We start from the raw sequence: 15,154 nt of genomic DNA, 5'->3' as shown, positions 1-15,154 counted from the left end.
TCTATAGGCCAGCCCGTGAACCCACTAGGGACCTACAAACCTTTGTGTATATATATTTTTAAGGCACCAATTGGTAACATCCATTCTTTTACGTGCAGCATACTCTCCAGGTCCAAAACATAATATGTTCTTACATATATATCCCAAACATGTTATTATAGTTTATGAACAGTATATGCTTACACTTAAAAATATTGTGCTAAAAATTTGAGTTCCGAACATATGAAAAACAGTCTTGTTTATAATTTTGATTTCTTACTGACACTTAGTTGGATGCGAATTGCTTTGTTACACAAAGGCAGAATGAAAATTGAATTAATTTTTAATCTTATAAACATTTGAAGCTAGACAGCTTCTTTTGGCTCTTCGGCTTTATCTTTTTTAACACAAATGTGTCTGGTTGCATAGAAAAATACAATACGAATACAATCTTTTAACAAAAAACATAACATAAACCGGAAATGTTTATTTTAATAATCGTGGTTGAAACAAGCAGCGCACGCGCATTGTTCGGCTTATGAGCCAGCTAGAAGAAAGTAAGCAAAAGTAGAAGTACGAAAGGTTATCATTAAAGTTGCTCTTATATTCTGTAACAAATCTTTTCCATACAAGTGTTGAATAGAAGCACTGATCATCATTTGGATATATTTTTGTCCATCTTAACCTGCTGAAAATTATTATGCGGATAATTCAAATAAAATAAAAACGAATTTCTCCATCTTCTATTCTATACGAGTCATCACATGGAAGCTTCATCATTTAATCGTTGCAAAGAGTCGTCAGTCTGTCTGTCAACTTGTGTCGCATATTAGATGACAGCCAAATTGATATGTATGCTTCAGTGGGAAAAAGACTAAAAGTTTGCTAAAGAGATTTAAGTTGACTATAATAAAATGTTTTATGAACTCCAATAGAGGCGTAAAAGAAAGTGTAATTTGCTTATCAGATTTCTAAGCAAATGCTTAAATAAATTTTATCGCAATTTTTGTTGTTATGCTTTTAAAGATGCTTTATGTTTCTAATCTATTCATTCTGCGAGTATAAATCTGGGAGTATTGAAATTTCTTTTTGCAACTCGAATGAAAAATTGCCTGTCATAAAAATGATGTCAAATTTTATATGTTTCTTTTTGTTATAATTGTCAGAGTTTGTTTTATCTTTGCTGAATGATTTGTATGACGGACGAAAAAGATTGTTTTTCATATGTTTGGGTGTAAAAATTGTATGTTTGGAACTCACATTTTTTAACACAATATTTTTAAATTCAAGCATATATTGTTCATAAACTAGCATAACATGTTTGGGACATACATATATGTTCATATATTAGAACATATTATGTTTGGGACATAAAATTTTTGTAAATATAATGGATGCAAATATATATATATATATATATATATATATATATATATATATATATATATATATATATATATATATATATATATATATATATATATATATATATATATATATATATATATATATATATATATATATATATATATATATATATATATATTTATATATATATATATTAATTTAGAAATAGCCTATAAACATATATGTGTTTAGACAGAGAGACCTAGAGAGTATGACGCAAGTAAAAGAATGGAAGTAACCAATTGGCGCCTTAAAAACATACATATACACAAAGAAAATTTCATTAAAATTTTTTCCTACCAGTGTATGCCTAAGGTGAAACATACTATGTTTGAACAATACAAACAATAGTTTGTTTGTCCCAATCCTGAAAATATATATGCTTGAAGCAGAATGTGTTTGGGGTATATGTTACAGAGCGAGTTTTTGAGGGTGTATACACACAGGATGGATGGTATGAATATGTTAATAAAAATTAGTTTTGCATAAATAATAGGTCAATTCAATTCGGGTCCTATCATTCAAACCGCATCTATAAACGAGGGTTGCCTTTTATATTTCGGGATTAAAGAACGAAAACAAATAGTAATCATTATTTTTCAAAATATTCCCGATTTATTCCCTACCTAAAAATTAATAGACTGAAGTTATAGGTTCATTTAATGTACTATTTTATAAAAATGAACAAAAAATCAGACTTCAACATAAGTAGACAATTAATTTATAATAAAGCAACTAAAAGTAGTTCCACACTTTTTCGTATATTCCCGCAAAAAAACAGTTCATTATTTTAACTACACAGGAAGCTCTCAATTTTTTTCATATTTCTAATGGGTAATTATTTGTTTTCAAATAGGTTAAAAACGTAGTAAGTATTAATAAAATGGTACAAATTATATACTAAATTCATTCTAGAAAAATCACAAAAAAAAAATAAAAATTATTTATTTGGCAAAATGTCACAAAATTTTTAATTCACATCTAAAACATTGAATTCGGATCATGGACATCCGACCTATGACATGCCCATGTTAAATTCATCTCTTCTGTGCTAATTTTGCACCACTTTCGGACCAAAAAGGACATTTTCACTACTACCTATCGAAATTGGGTACTTGTACTTGTTATTACTACACGGTTGAAAAAGACTGTTTTTCATATGTTTGGCTATAAACATTATATGTTTGGAACACAAATTTTTAAACACAATATTTTTGAGTGCAAGCATATAATGTTCATAAACTAGCATAACATGTTTGGGACATATATGTTAATATGTTAGAACATATTATGTTTGGGACATAAAATGTTTGTAAATATAATATGCTTGGATGCAAACATATATGAATTTAGAAATAGCCTATAAACATATATGTGTTTAGTAGCTTGGAGCGCTATTTAACAGGGAGCGATATTGAATTAAGTTGGTGGTTGTTGCTTGTTATTACAAAATTAACATTTTATTTTTCCTTGGGCAATTGATCAGCTACTTCTTTGATCCTTACAAACTGTGTGGTCCGCTGTTCGAATCCCCGTCCGGCAAAAGGTAAAATTAAAATAAAAAAAATCATACAATTGAATAATTTCTTCTACAATGTTTGTATTACAAAAAAAGGTGCTAAGAACTAAAAAATCTCGTGGAAGTTAGAAAGATGTGGGGGAATATACAATTGGGCAGAAACAAAATTTTGAGCATTCAGGTCGAAAACCTATGTTGTTAGCACCTATATTACCTGTTTATTTTCATAATTCATTATGATTGTAAATATATAAATAAATAAATAAAATTTTGAGCACAATATTGTTTGGGAGAATTTTTTTAAGCATATAATATTTTTGGGAGTAAAATGCTTCCAAACATATTATATGGTCACATAATAACATATTGTTTTTTGGAAGATAACATTATTGAATTTGGATGCAAAAATACAAAATGTTTGGAACTTAGACTACCCAAACATATATTGTTTAGACCAATATGCTTTCAAACATATTATATATTGGTAGAGATCAAACATATAAATGTTTGGGCTATACCCAAAAATGTATATGCTTGAAGCAAAATATGTTTGGGAGTATATGTTACAGAAGCGATTTTTTGTGAGGGTGTATATACTTAGGTGATGTAAGTATATGCTCCGTAATAACCATGCAAAAATTGGTCGATATCGGTTCATAATTATATATAGGCCTCATATAAATTTCGCTTTTTTACTTTCTTTCTTTTTGATAATCATTCAAAAATTGGTCCTTATCGGTTTATAATTCTATATAGCCCTAATATAAACTGACACCCACGATTTTACTTCTGGATGCTCATTGAGGAAGAAATTTCATCCATTCGCTTTGAATTTGGTCTTCTAATTACCATACATGAAATGGTTGATATAGCACAGTGGTTCCAAATCGCTTTTTTGGAAATAATTCTGCAACTTTTGAACGGATAAAGATATCAACATATTTTTTTGCATGAAAGCTGGGGTGTTTTCCTCTAAGTTTGCAAGTTTGTGAGTCCACGGGCTGACCTGTAGGCGTTGAAAGTTGGTCACCTCGGAGGTATCAAATTTTGTTTTAGCTGTCTATTCCGCAATTATGAACCGATTTCGATAATTTTTTCTTTGCTGGATAGAACTTGTAAAACCTTCCAAACCTTTCCAAAAAGCGTGTGCGAATATATTTTATAGGTTGCGAGATATGGGGCCCACAATTTATTTTTTTGCAAATTTTTAACTAAGTTGGGTCAGTATTTTGAACCTACAGGGCCCGTTTTTGGGCCGATCTTTGATTAAAAGTTGTAAACTCCAAAATTTTGAATTTAAAAAAAAAAATACAGAATTTAGACCAATTTTTTCGAAAACGCACCTACATTCCTTCTGTCGTAAAATTGTTTTGTACATATCTGCCAATATTTTTTTGTTTGTTTCTTATAGAAAACCAAATAAAGGTACGTTTTAAGCTTTTATCGGTTATTTTGGTCAAGTAGTGTTTGAGTTCTTCTCATCGGAAAATTGGCAATTTTTAAAAATGAAAAAATTTTGTTTTTTTGTTTTGAAAAATTCTCATTTGGCAAAGCTCATCTCTTTTTTCCCCAAAAAGCCCTATGTGTCCACTAACTACATGTAAAAGGTTTCAACATCCTACCGGTAAACAGCTGAGAAATAGGCAAACTACAAAAAAAACGTTTTTTAACATATGTCCCCACTTTGGGATTTTTGGTACGAATTTTGGGAATAGTATATTCAGCAATATTTCTTACAACAATTTTCCCTGCAAAACTCAATCAAAATCATAATGATATCATAATTAGTTCAAAAGTTATATAGATTTCAATTCATATTTTTAATTCCCAAAAAAATGGAATTAAAAAAATGGTTCCTTGCCCCAAAAACGTCCAAGTTTCCTAATTTTTGTTTTATTTTTTCAATAACACAAAAAGAGAGCTCTGTAAAATACCTTTCCAACGATATATTGGCGTGAGTATGCGGGAGTGTGATTAACCAACCGATAGTGGTGCGTGAGCATGAGTCACGAAAACCATCTCTTCGTGAGTGTGGGTGAGTAACGAACTTCGAAAAATACGCTCACGAAAATAATCCCACTCACGAACAAAATAACGCGTACGAGTTGAATTTATTTATAATTTTAGTGACACCTAAGATGTTAGGAGTTTAATAACGCTCTCGATTTTCATCATGCTCTTGTCTTTAGTCAGGTCCCCAAAGTAAATTACTCTTAATATTATTCAGGTAAGATATATATGCAAGGCCGTAGCCAGGATTTTAATTCGGGGGGGGGTTCAACTTTAAAAAAAAAATATTCATATAATCTCATGTGTAGAAAATTTTATTTATGCAAAGGTATGTATACAATATTTTTATAATATTAAATTGAGCCGACGGGCTTTTTGGGCAGCAAATAAATCAATGACTTCTTCAATCGGCACATTTATTCGGCGATGAACCGACATTAATGCCAATCCATTGAGTCTACTCTCGCCAGTCGAATTTCTAAGATACGTCTTTAATCTCTTCATTTTTGAAAATGAACGTTCGGATGAGCACGTAGTAACTGCAGGGATGGAAAATGCAGTACTAAAGTACTTTTTTCAATACTTTTTCACCACGGTCAGTACCGTAGTACCCCCGCTAATGATTTAGTACCTTTTGTGTACACGGATGAAAAAAGACTGTTTTTCATATGTTTGGCTATAAACATTATATGTTTGGAACACAAATTTTTAAACACAATATTTTTGAGTGCAAGCATATAATGTTCATAAACTAGCATAACATGTTTGGGACATATATGTTAATATGTTAGAACATATTATGTTTGGGACATAAAATGTTTGTAAATATAATATGCTTGGATGCAAACATATATTAATTTAGAAATAGCCTATAAACATATATGTGTTTAGTAGCTTGGAGCGCTATTTAACAGGGAGCGATATTGAATTAAGTTGGTGGTTGTTGCTTGTTATTACAAAATTAACATTTTATTTTTCCTTGGGCAATTGATCAGCTACTTCTTTGATCCTTACAAACTGTGTGGTCCGCTGTTCGAATCCCCGTCCGGCAAAAGGTAAAATTAAAATAAAAAAAAATCATAAAATTGAATAATTTCTTCTACAATGTTTGTATTACAGAAAAAGGTGCTAAGAACTAAAAAATCTCGTGAAAGTGAGAAAGATGTCGGGGAATATACAATTGGGCAGAAACAAAATTTTGAGCATTCAGGTCGAAAACCTATGTTGTTAGCACCTATATTACCTGTTTATTTTCATAATTCATTATGATTGTAAATATATAAATAAATAAATAAAATTTTGAGCACAATATTGTTTGGGAAAATTTTTTTAAGCATATAATATTTTTGGGTGCAAAATGCTTCCAAACATATTATATGGTCACATAATAACATATTGTTTTTTGGAAGACAACATTATTGAATTATTACAAAATTAACATTTTATTTTTCCTTGGGCAATTGATCAGCTACTTCTTTGATCCTTACAAACTGTGTGGTCCGCTGTTCGAATCCCCGTCCGGCAAAAGGTAAAATTAAAATAAAAAAAATCATAAAATTGAATAATTTCTTCTACAATGTTTGTATTACAGAAAATGGTGCTAAGAACTAAAAAATCTTGTGAAAGTGAGAAAGATGTCGGGGAATATACAATTGGGCAGAAACAAAATTTTGAGCATTCAGGTCGAAAACCTATGTTGTTAGCACCTATATTACCTGTTTATTTTCATAATTCATTATGATTGTAAATATATAAATAAATAAATAAAATTTTGAGCACAATATTGTTTGGGAGAATTTTTTTAAGCATATAATATTTTTGGGTGCAAAATGCTTCCAAACATATTATATGGTCACATAATAACATATTGTTTTTTGGAAGACAACATTATTGAATTTGGATGCAAAAATACAAAATGTTTGGAACTTAGACTACCCAAACATATATTGTTTAGACCAATATGCTTTCAAACATATTATATATTGGTAGAGATCAAACATATAAATGTTTGGGCAATACCCAAAAATGTATATGCTTGAAGCAAAATATGTTTGGGAGTATATGTTACAGAAGCGATTTTTTGTAAGAGTGTAGACATTTTTTAGTCGATATCAGATTTATGGTACAATAGCTTTGACAAAATATTTTAGTATTTTGAGAAAGTCTTTATCAACCTTACGGCCATTTTCATGTATCTCCGTTAGACTTTAACTCCCAGTTAGCAGAAAATAAAATCGAAATATCTTCTCTCCGGTTAACTTTAACTGAAAAATTTTTAGCAATTAAATTCCTAACTGGCCTATGAAATATATAGGCAAGATGACAGACATGTCCATAGTACGGTTTAAAAGTTCGTTAGCTAACGTAGCACTAACGGAGCTTCCTGCAAATAAGGGTTATTTGCTAATAGTCTTTTACAAATATGGCAAAACAGACATGTTCATGTGGGAAGAAAATCTCGATTTTGTAAAAGATATAGTCAAAAACAGGATTTTATTGAACTTCAAGAATGTTTTAGTCGAAAAAAGAATGCGATTCTATATTCTCAATTTTTTATTTCGGTAGAAAATGTTGTCTAAATTTTATTTCTATATAGAATTTTTGCAAAATTTTATTTTTATAGATAATTTTGTCAAAATTTAATGTAAAAATGTCATTTCTATAGGAAGTTTTTGCAAAACTTTATTTCTATAGAAAAAATTTTGCAAATTTTTTTTCTATAGAATTTTTTTGCAAAATTTTATTTCCCTTCGTTTTGTTTTGTTATTGTTGGTTTTGTTCTTTAAGCATTGTTGTTGGATGGACGCACGTTTCGGAATTACCACATTCCTCATCAGCATCCCCTACTTGCAGCGAAACTATCAACCAATTATAAGAATAAATTCAGGCAGTTCATTAAACCCAACAATAAACCACACTTGAACCTTCCGAAAAAAAAGGTTTTTGTATGATAGCCGGCTATAGAAAATTTTTGCAAAATTTTATTTATATAGAAATTTTTTTTTCAAAATTTTATTTTCTTTAAAATTCAGTCTCTTGACAATAATCTTCCAGTGATTTTTTTGTTGAAATTTAGTAAAAAGTACCTTTCCGCTCAAAAAATACCTTTTTTGTACTTTCTTAAAAATTGTATTTTCCATCCCTGAGTTACTGGCAAAGTGACCAAAATTTTTAAAAGAATATGCACGTTTGGAAATATCTCTGTATTGCACTCTCCAAGTGCTTCCATCGCTGAATTAGACAGGTTCTTTTCGCAGGTTTTGCGCCATTTCATTTACACATGTGTTTGGCTGTTTCGTTGTTGTTGCTACGGCCAAACAAAGCGAGTCATGTTCACAAAAAGAACAACAAACACACATAAAAAGCAGAAATACATTTTCCAAAAATAAAATTTGTGGTGCGAGAACAAAAACAAGTTGTTTTTTTCGACCGTCGTTTGACGGGCTTTTCAACTAGTATTCTAGGATTTGTGCAAGTTTTATGGTAAGCGTTTTCAAAATAAAACCTTCAGCTTTCCTTCAACATCTTCGATAAGATTTTTCTATGCAGCTAAAAATATATATTTATTTATATAAAAATATTCATTCATTTCGGGGGGGGGGTTTGATCCCCCTCATCCCCCCCCTGAATACGGCCTTGTATATATGGGAGCTATATCTCAATCTGAACCGATTTCAACCATATCGGACATACTTTACGATACTATCAGTTGTTCTCTTTGTGCAAATTTTGACCTGGGTCATACAGGTGCATATCGTGCAACAGATTTATATGTAAGCTATATATAATGGATTTGGCTCATATTTTGCTAGTTTACGAGGTTCACAATTAGATCGGTTGATAAACACATAAATTTTGACCAGATCGGTGGTAAGTATATACGGCAACTATATCTAAATCTGAATCGATTTCTTCTAAAATCAATTGGTTTCTATTCAGACACAAAAGACATACTTGTGCCAAATTCCCCCCATCACAGTTGGCGTTTGTTTTAGTTCCACTTACAAATCTGTGGTAATGATGGACTTAATGGTGAGACCCATAAGTGTCCCCAAATTAGGGCTATCATTCGGGATAAATGCCGTTCCGAAATCACGGAATTTTCGAGACGGGATTAGTCTCGAATCCCAATATTTTTTTTTTTTGAATCGCGGGATTTTTTGGGATCCCAAAAAAATAAAACAAATTTGTTAAATTTGTGGCTTTTTAAGATTTTTTATCAATAAATTGGGGTCTTTACACCATTGTCGACTGTTAGAGATGCTTTTCATCGCATTTATTTGATGAAACTTTAGAAGCTTGATATTTTTGTGGCGTTACTTAAAACGATGAAATACAAAAAATTATCACAATGGTACGAAAACATACCTATTATAATGAGAATCCTTAAAATCGTTTTTTTTTTTTTTGTATGATAGCGATACGAAAATACTTTCTAATTTAATTATACCCTGCTCCACACTTATTTTAATTTATCTTTGTGTTAAGTTTTTGAGGATTATTATCTTCATAAAGTTCGAAATCTTTGTTTTGAGCATTTTCCTATAAATATTTATGCAACCCTGGATTTTTCGCACGAAAAAATTAGCAGGCTTGTAAGATTGGTTGTACAACTAATCTCATTACCATTCGATTAACTTCAAATTCATTTTATAATGGATGATTGTCCGCCGCCGAGTGGATATATTTATGTCGGCTTAGCCGTCATGCCGACGATGCCGAAGGCAAAATTTAGTGTCAGCCGCCGCCGACAAAAATGGGTCGGCTTCATTCTCTGTTCGCACTAGACACGAATTCCTCGTAAACGAGGATTTTGGCCTGGTTCTCTGTAGATTTGCAATAGGCAATTATCAGCTGGCTCATAGAGGATTTCAAAAAAATCACTTTCACAATCCCCTATACTGCCTTGTACAACTGTGGTTTTAGTACTAACATGTATTAGAGGTGTGCACGTGACACGAAATTGTCGTGACTCACGCGTGAGTCGTGAGTCACGCTCATGGCAACGGCGTGAGTGTGCGTGAGTGTGCGTGAGCGTGATTAACAAACCAAAATGTCGTGCCTGAGCGTGAGTCACGAAAATATTATCTTCGTGAGTGTGCGTGAGTAAAGATTTACGCTCACGAAAATAATCCTGCTCACCAACATAAAACGCTTAAGAGTTAAATTCATTTACAATTTTAGTGACACCTGGGATGTTAAGAGTGTAATAAAGCTCTCGATTTTAATAATGCTCATGTTTTCAGACGCGTCGCTAAGGTAAATTACTCAAAAAATTGTTCGCGAGTCACGACATTTTTCGTGAGTCACGATATTTTTCGTGAGTCACGGTATTTTTCGTGAGTCACGACATTTTCGTGCGTGAGTGTGCGTGAATACAAATTTTCTTTTCGTGAGTGTGCGTGAGCGTGAGCGTGAGTCCTACCAAACAATATCGTGCGTGAGTGTGCGTGAGTAAGATTTTTCCGTCGTGAGTGTGCGTGAGCGTGAGTAAAATATTACTCACGTGCACACCTCTAACATGTATATACGGCCGTAAGTTCGGTCAGGCCGAATCTTATGTACCCTCCACCATGGATTGCGTAGAAACTTCTACGAATGTGTCATCCACAAATTTCAACTCACATGGTTGTTAAATATCATATACTACCACCACGTACCAAATTTCAACTAGATCGGATGAATATTGCTTTTCCAAAAGGCACCGGAGGTCAAATCTGGGGATCGGTTTATATGGGAGCTATATATAATTATACACTGATAGGAACCAATTCCTGCATGGTTGTTGGATACCATATACTAACATCACGTACCAAATTTCAACCGAATGGGAAGAATTTTGCTCCTCCAAGGTGCTCCGGAGGTCAAATCTGGGGATCGGTTTATATGGGGCCTATATATAATTATGGACCGATATAGACCAATTTTTGCATGGGTGTTTGAGGTCATATATTAACATCGCGTACCAAATTTCAACTGAATCAGATGAATTTTGGTCTTCCAAGAGCTCAGGAGCTTCTTGGAAGAAATCTGGTGATCGGTTTATATGGGGGCTATATATAATTATGGACCAATGTGGACCCATTTTTGCATGGTTCTTAGAGACCATATACTAACACCATGTACCAAATTTCAGCCGGATCGGATGAAATTTACTTCTCTTAGAGGCTCCGCAAGCCAAATCGGGGGATCGGGTTTTATGGAGGCTATATATAATTATGGACCGATGTGAACTAATTTTTCCATGGTTGTTAGAGACAATATACTAACACCATGTCCCAAATTTCAGACTCATCGGATTAAAATTGCTTCTCCTAGAGGCATCGCAAGCCAAAATTGGGGGTCTGTTTATATGGGGTCTATACATTGCAATACCACCCGACCTACGTCAATAACAACAACTTGTGCCAAGTTGCAAGTCGATAGCTTCTTTCGTCCGGAAGTTAGCGTGACTTCAACAGACGGACGGACGGACATGCGCAGATCGACTCAGAATTTCACCACGACCCAGAATATATATACTTTACGGGGTCTTAGAGCAATATTTCGATGTGTTACAAACGGAATGACAAAGTTAATATACCCCCCATCCTATGGTGGAGGGTATAAAATGCGCTTTTTGCAACCTTGTCCCAATTTCCCTTGTAGATGAATGTGTGTATGCGTGTGCACATACGGGTTTGAGTTTGTATTGACATATTTACAAACAGAGATTTGTAAAGAGATTTTGGTTCTAAATAGCGAGATTTCGTGTCTGTTGCGAACGTGGTATTGCATTTCGTTTAAATTTTCTGAGCAAAATTTGTACAAAACTGTTATAGCAGTTTGAAATTGATTGATTGTGGGTCGAAGGTTCAAAATTTTGGTAAAACTACGGCAATTATTATAACATTTTTCTGATTTAAATCGATATTGTTGATTAATTGGCGGCTAAATTTGAGTCGAGATGAGTCGACATATTCAGCGGCGTCGTCGACTGGCGAAAATCGGTGGCGACTGAAATCAACGGCGCGACACGACGGCTTCATTCTCTGATGTCGACTCATCTCGACTCAACATTAGCCGCCAATTAATCAAAAATATTGTTTTGAATCAGAAAAATTTATTAATAATTGTCGTATTTTTTGTCAAAATGTTTAACTTTTCACCCAAAATTCGTCAGTATCAAGTTGCTATAATAATTTTGCAAGAATGTAACTAGGGCTTTCATTCGGGATCGATTTTTAAAAATCCCCGGATTCGGGATTTTAATATATAGAATCCCGGGATTTTCCGAGATTGTTTTCGGGATTCCGAAATTTTCGGGATTTTTTGAAATATTTAAGTAATAACAATCTACAGCGCCATGATAAAACTACTAAAGGTACTACATCACAGTAAGCTGTTCAAAGCTGAGTACATCCACTTGTCAAAAACATGTCTTGTTACTGTTGGTTACCTTTTACATTCCACAGGTTACTATTGTCAAAAACATGTGTGGTTACTATTGGTTACGTAGTTTCTATTGGTTACATTTTACATACCACAGGTTATTATTGTCAAAAACATGTCTGGTTACATAGGTTAGTATTGGTAATTAACATTAAAATGTAAACAAAACAAATTAAATAAATTAAATTAAATAAATAAATTGAAAATATTTAATATCTTTTGTTTACTAACATTATTTTTGTAAACAAAACGGACATCTGGATGTACTTAAATTTTGTTGTTTTTATTATTTTTGTAATACTGCAACTACCTGGGAATTATTTTACCATTCTACAGCGCCTAAAATAGTTGTACATTAAATCAATTTAGTTTAATTCAATTTTATTAACAAAAGAACATAAGAGTAAATTAATCCAACTCAACAAATGAACAAAAGAAAAACAAAACATTATGATAAAAATAAATTAAAACCCGATTTCATATCAATATCTTACTCAGCAAATTTTAAGTTAATCCTTTTGTAGTTCATCGTTTTAAGTAACTTCTTAAAAATATTAAGGCATCCAAATTTTTATTAGATAGACGCGATCTTGTCATATTGTCGACGAACCATTTATCATTGCTTTTTATTTTATTTGGCACGAATTCCATTTCACATATTCAAGGAGTTTACTTCGATTTTTGATGAAATTGTGTTTTACAGTAAACCTCATGTACAATAAATTCTTACTCAAGGTGTACCATAAATGTTTATTAACTCAATTTGTCGGGTATGAAATCTAAGGGCCGTTTGCCCTGAATGAACACTCCAATTTTTAATAAATAATGCCAAAAAGCCACAAATTTAACAAATAGTTTTTCGGGATCCTGAAAAATCCAGAGATTAAAAATAACAAATCCCAGGTGACAGCCCTACCAACATTTTTTGAATTTGACGGCGCTTCTGAGAATACCCACCACGTTGAAAACAGTAGTATACGATATCCAAAATACGTCAGAAAAGCGCCGTCATTATTGAGAAGTTGTACCACTGTTGCGTGCCCCCTATAATGGCGCTAAGGTTGCTTCCGACAGCTCGCGGCATTTTACCTCAGACGGTTCCAACCCACCAACCTTAGCCCGGAGGGACGAACACTAATTGAAATCATTGACATATCAAACAGAACAAAAAAGAACGATCATCAACACGAAACACACTATTTGACGGTGGGAGCTTGATCTTTTGCTCCCGCACTTTGCCCTCCCTGCCATGGTTCTTGTTGTCCTAATTTCCTCCTTTTGCAAGAACCCCGTATCCCACACACTCACCTCACATGCCTATACCACTCAGTTCACCTCCTCATAATAACAAGACTAACACATCATAATTTCGATTTCACAAAACATTACAAACATATTTATTTTGTCATTATTAAAAACATTCAAAAACTTATCACTATTGGCATCAAACAACAACTTAAAAAAAAATTCTCGTTTTCTTAAATAAAATATTGACACTAACAAAAAAAAAAAAACAAAATATTGAACAACTAACACCAATTTTTAACTATTAAAGTGAGCCATTGGCTCAGATTTGCCTATCTTAAACCTCCAGACGTATTTGTTTTTTTAGCCCTTTAACGGCTCGCAAAAATTACTCGTATCACGAATTCCTAACTAAAAGAGCTCTCTTAATTAAGTTTGTGGGGATCTAATCACTTAATGATCCCAAAATTGACGGAATAAAATAAATTTGACACTACTGTCTAGACGCTTTGGGGACAAATCCTACGCTCACAAGTTTCCCTACTTGGTATTAATTATCCTTACAACAATTATAACATTAATTTAGAATTTCCTAACAACTAACAAAAAAAATATACGAAAACACAAAAAAAATGTTAGCCTAACTTATATACATATGACAATTTCTTTTAGCAAAATTTTTAGATTTCATGGAGATATATGTTTTTTTTAATGTTTAAGTAGTAATAGTATTCTTTTTTTATCTATTTTTCATATAATTTCATCGCCAGTAATTGATTGTTTTCCTTTTTTTTTGTTATTTTCCAGAAATCAAACTGCTGCCCCCTTGTTGCATAAATTGCGCCGGCTTGGCACTTAGCAGTATCTCTCTTTTCGGTAAGTAATAAAAAATTTTCGTTTACCTTAAATTTCCAGTGTTTTAATATTAGAAAAATTCTTCCAAATTTCAGGATATCTTTGCTGGTTACTCAAAGAGTTACTGATGAGAGCTGATAGTTGCGGCTACGCTTGAGTCTGATGTGCTGGACTATAAATTCTGGCCTGATGCCGATGGACAACCCTCGCTTCAAACAATTTTCTGGACGAGTTCGATGCAGATAATAACGCCAAACAATACCAATCAACCAAAAAACGTTGCTGACCCCCAGGTTTTGTTTACTTCAGTGGAGGCCAGCGGTTTATGGATGCTTCCTTTGAATTGGCGTACTACACACAATAAAATAGAAATGCCAAAAAAACACAAGGATATTAACATGTAATCTAGTTAACATACTTTAACCATTTTCCACACTCACTTCTATTAATTACGCCACACGTAAAAATAAATAAACAAAATAAGCACTTCAAAATTCTTAAGTTTTTATAATTTAACGTTTTTTTGTTTTTTTGGTATATGTTCACCTCTGGCCCCAATGAACCAGAGTTGATACTTCTTCTGTACTGGGTCTCCAAAAATTGTCACCGTCACTGACTAAATTTACTGGCGAGAATGATCGTCTACATGGCGTCTAGCCCTTTTATATGGCCCAACATGACGCTCCAGCCATTTCCCCCATTTTTTTG

General features: G+C 32.7%; 1 long non-coding RNA gene across 1 annotated transcript; it reads left to right on the top strand.

The window, feature by feature from the left end:
- The first annotated feature begins 14,356 nt into the window (after positions 1-14,356).
- Positions 14,357-14,940, top strand: LOC142229720 (uncharacterized). Its single transcript, XR_012720476.1, has 2 exons — positions 14,357-14,467; positions 14,542-14,940. It is a non-coding gene; the product is annotated as an uncharacterized LOC142229720 (long non-coding RNA).
- The last annotated feature ends 214 nt before the right edge of the window (positions 14,941-15,154 follow it).

Source organism: Haematobia irritans, chromosome 3, assembly GCF_050003625.1.
Source record: "Haematobia irritans isolate KBUSLIRL chromosome 3, ASM5000362v1, whole genome shotgun sequence".
Classification (NCBI taxonomy): Eukaryota; Metazoa; Arthropoda; class Insecta; order Diptera; family Muscidae; genus Haematobia; species Haematobia irritans.
The sequence above is the reverse complement of the archived record's forward strand: the minus strand, read 5'-3'. Positions and strand labels throughout refer to the sequence as shown.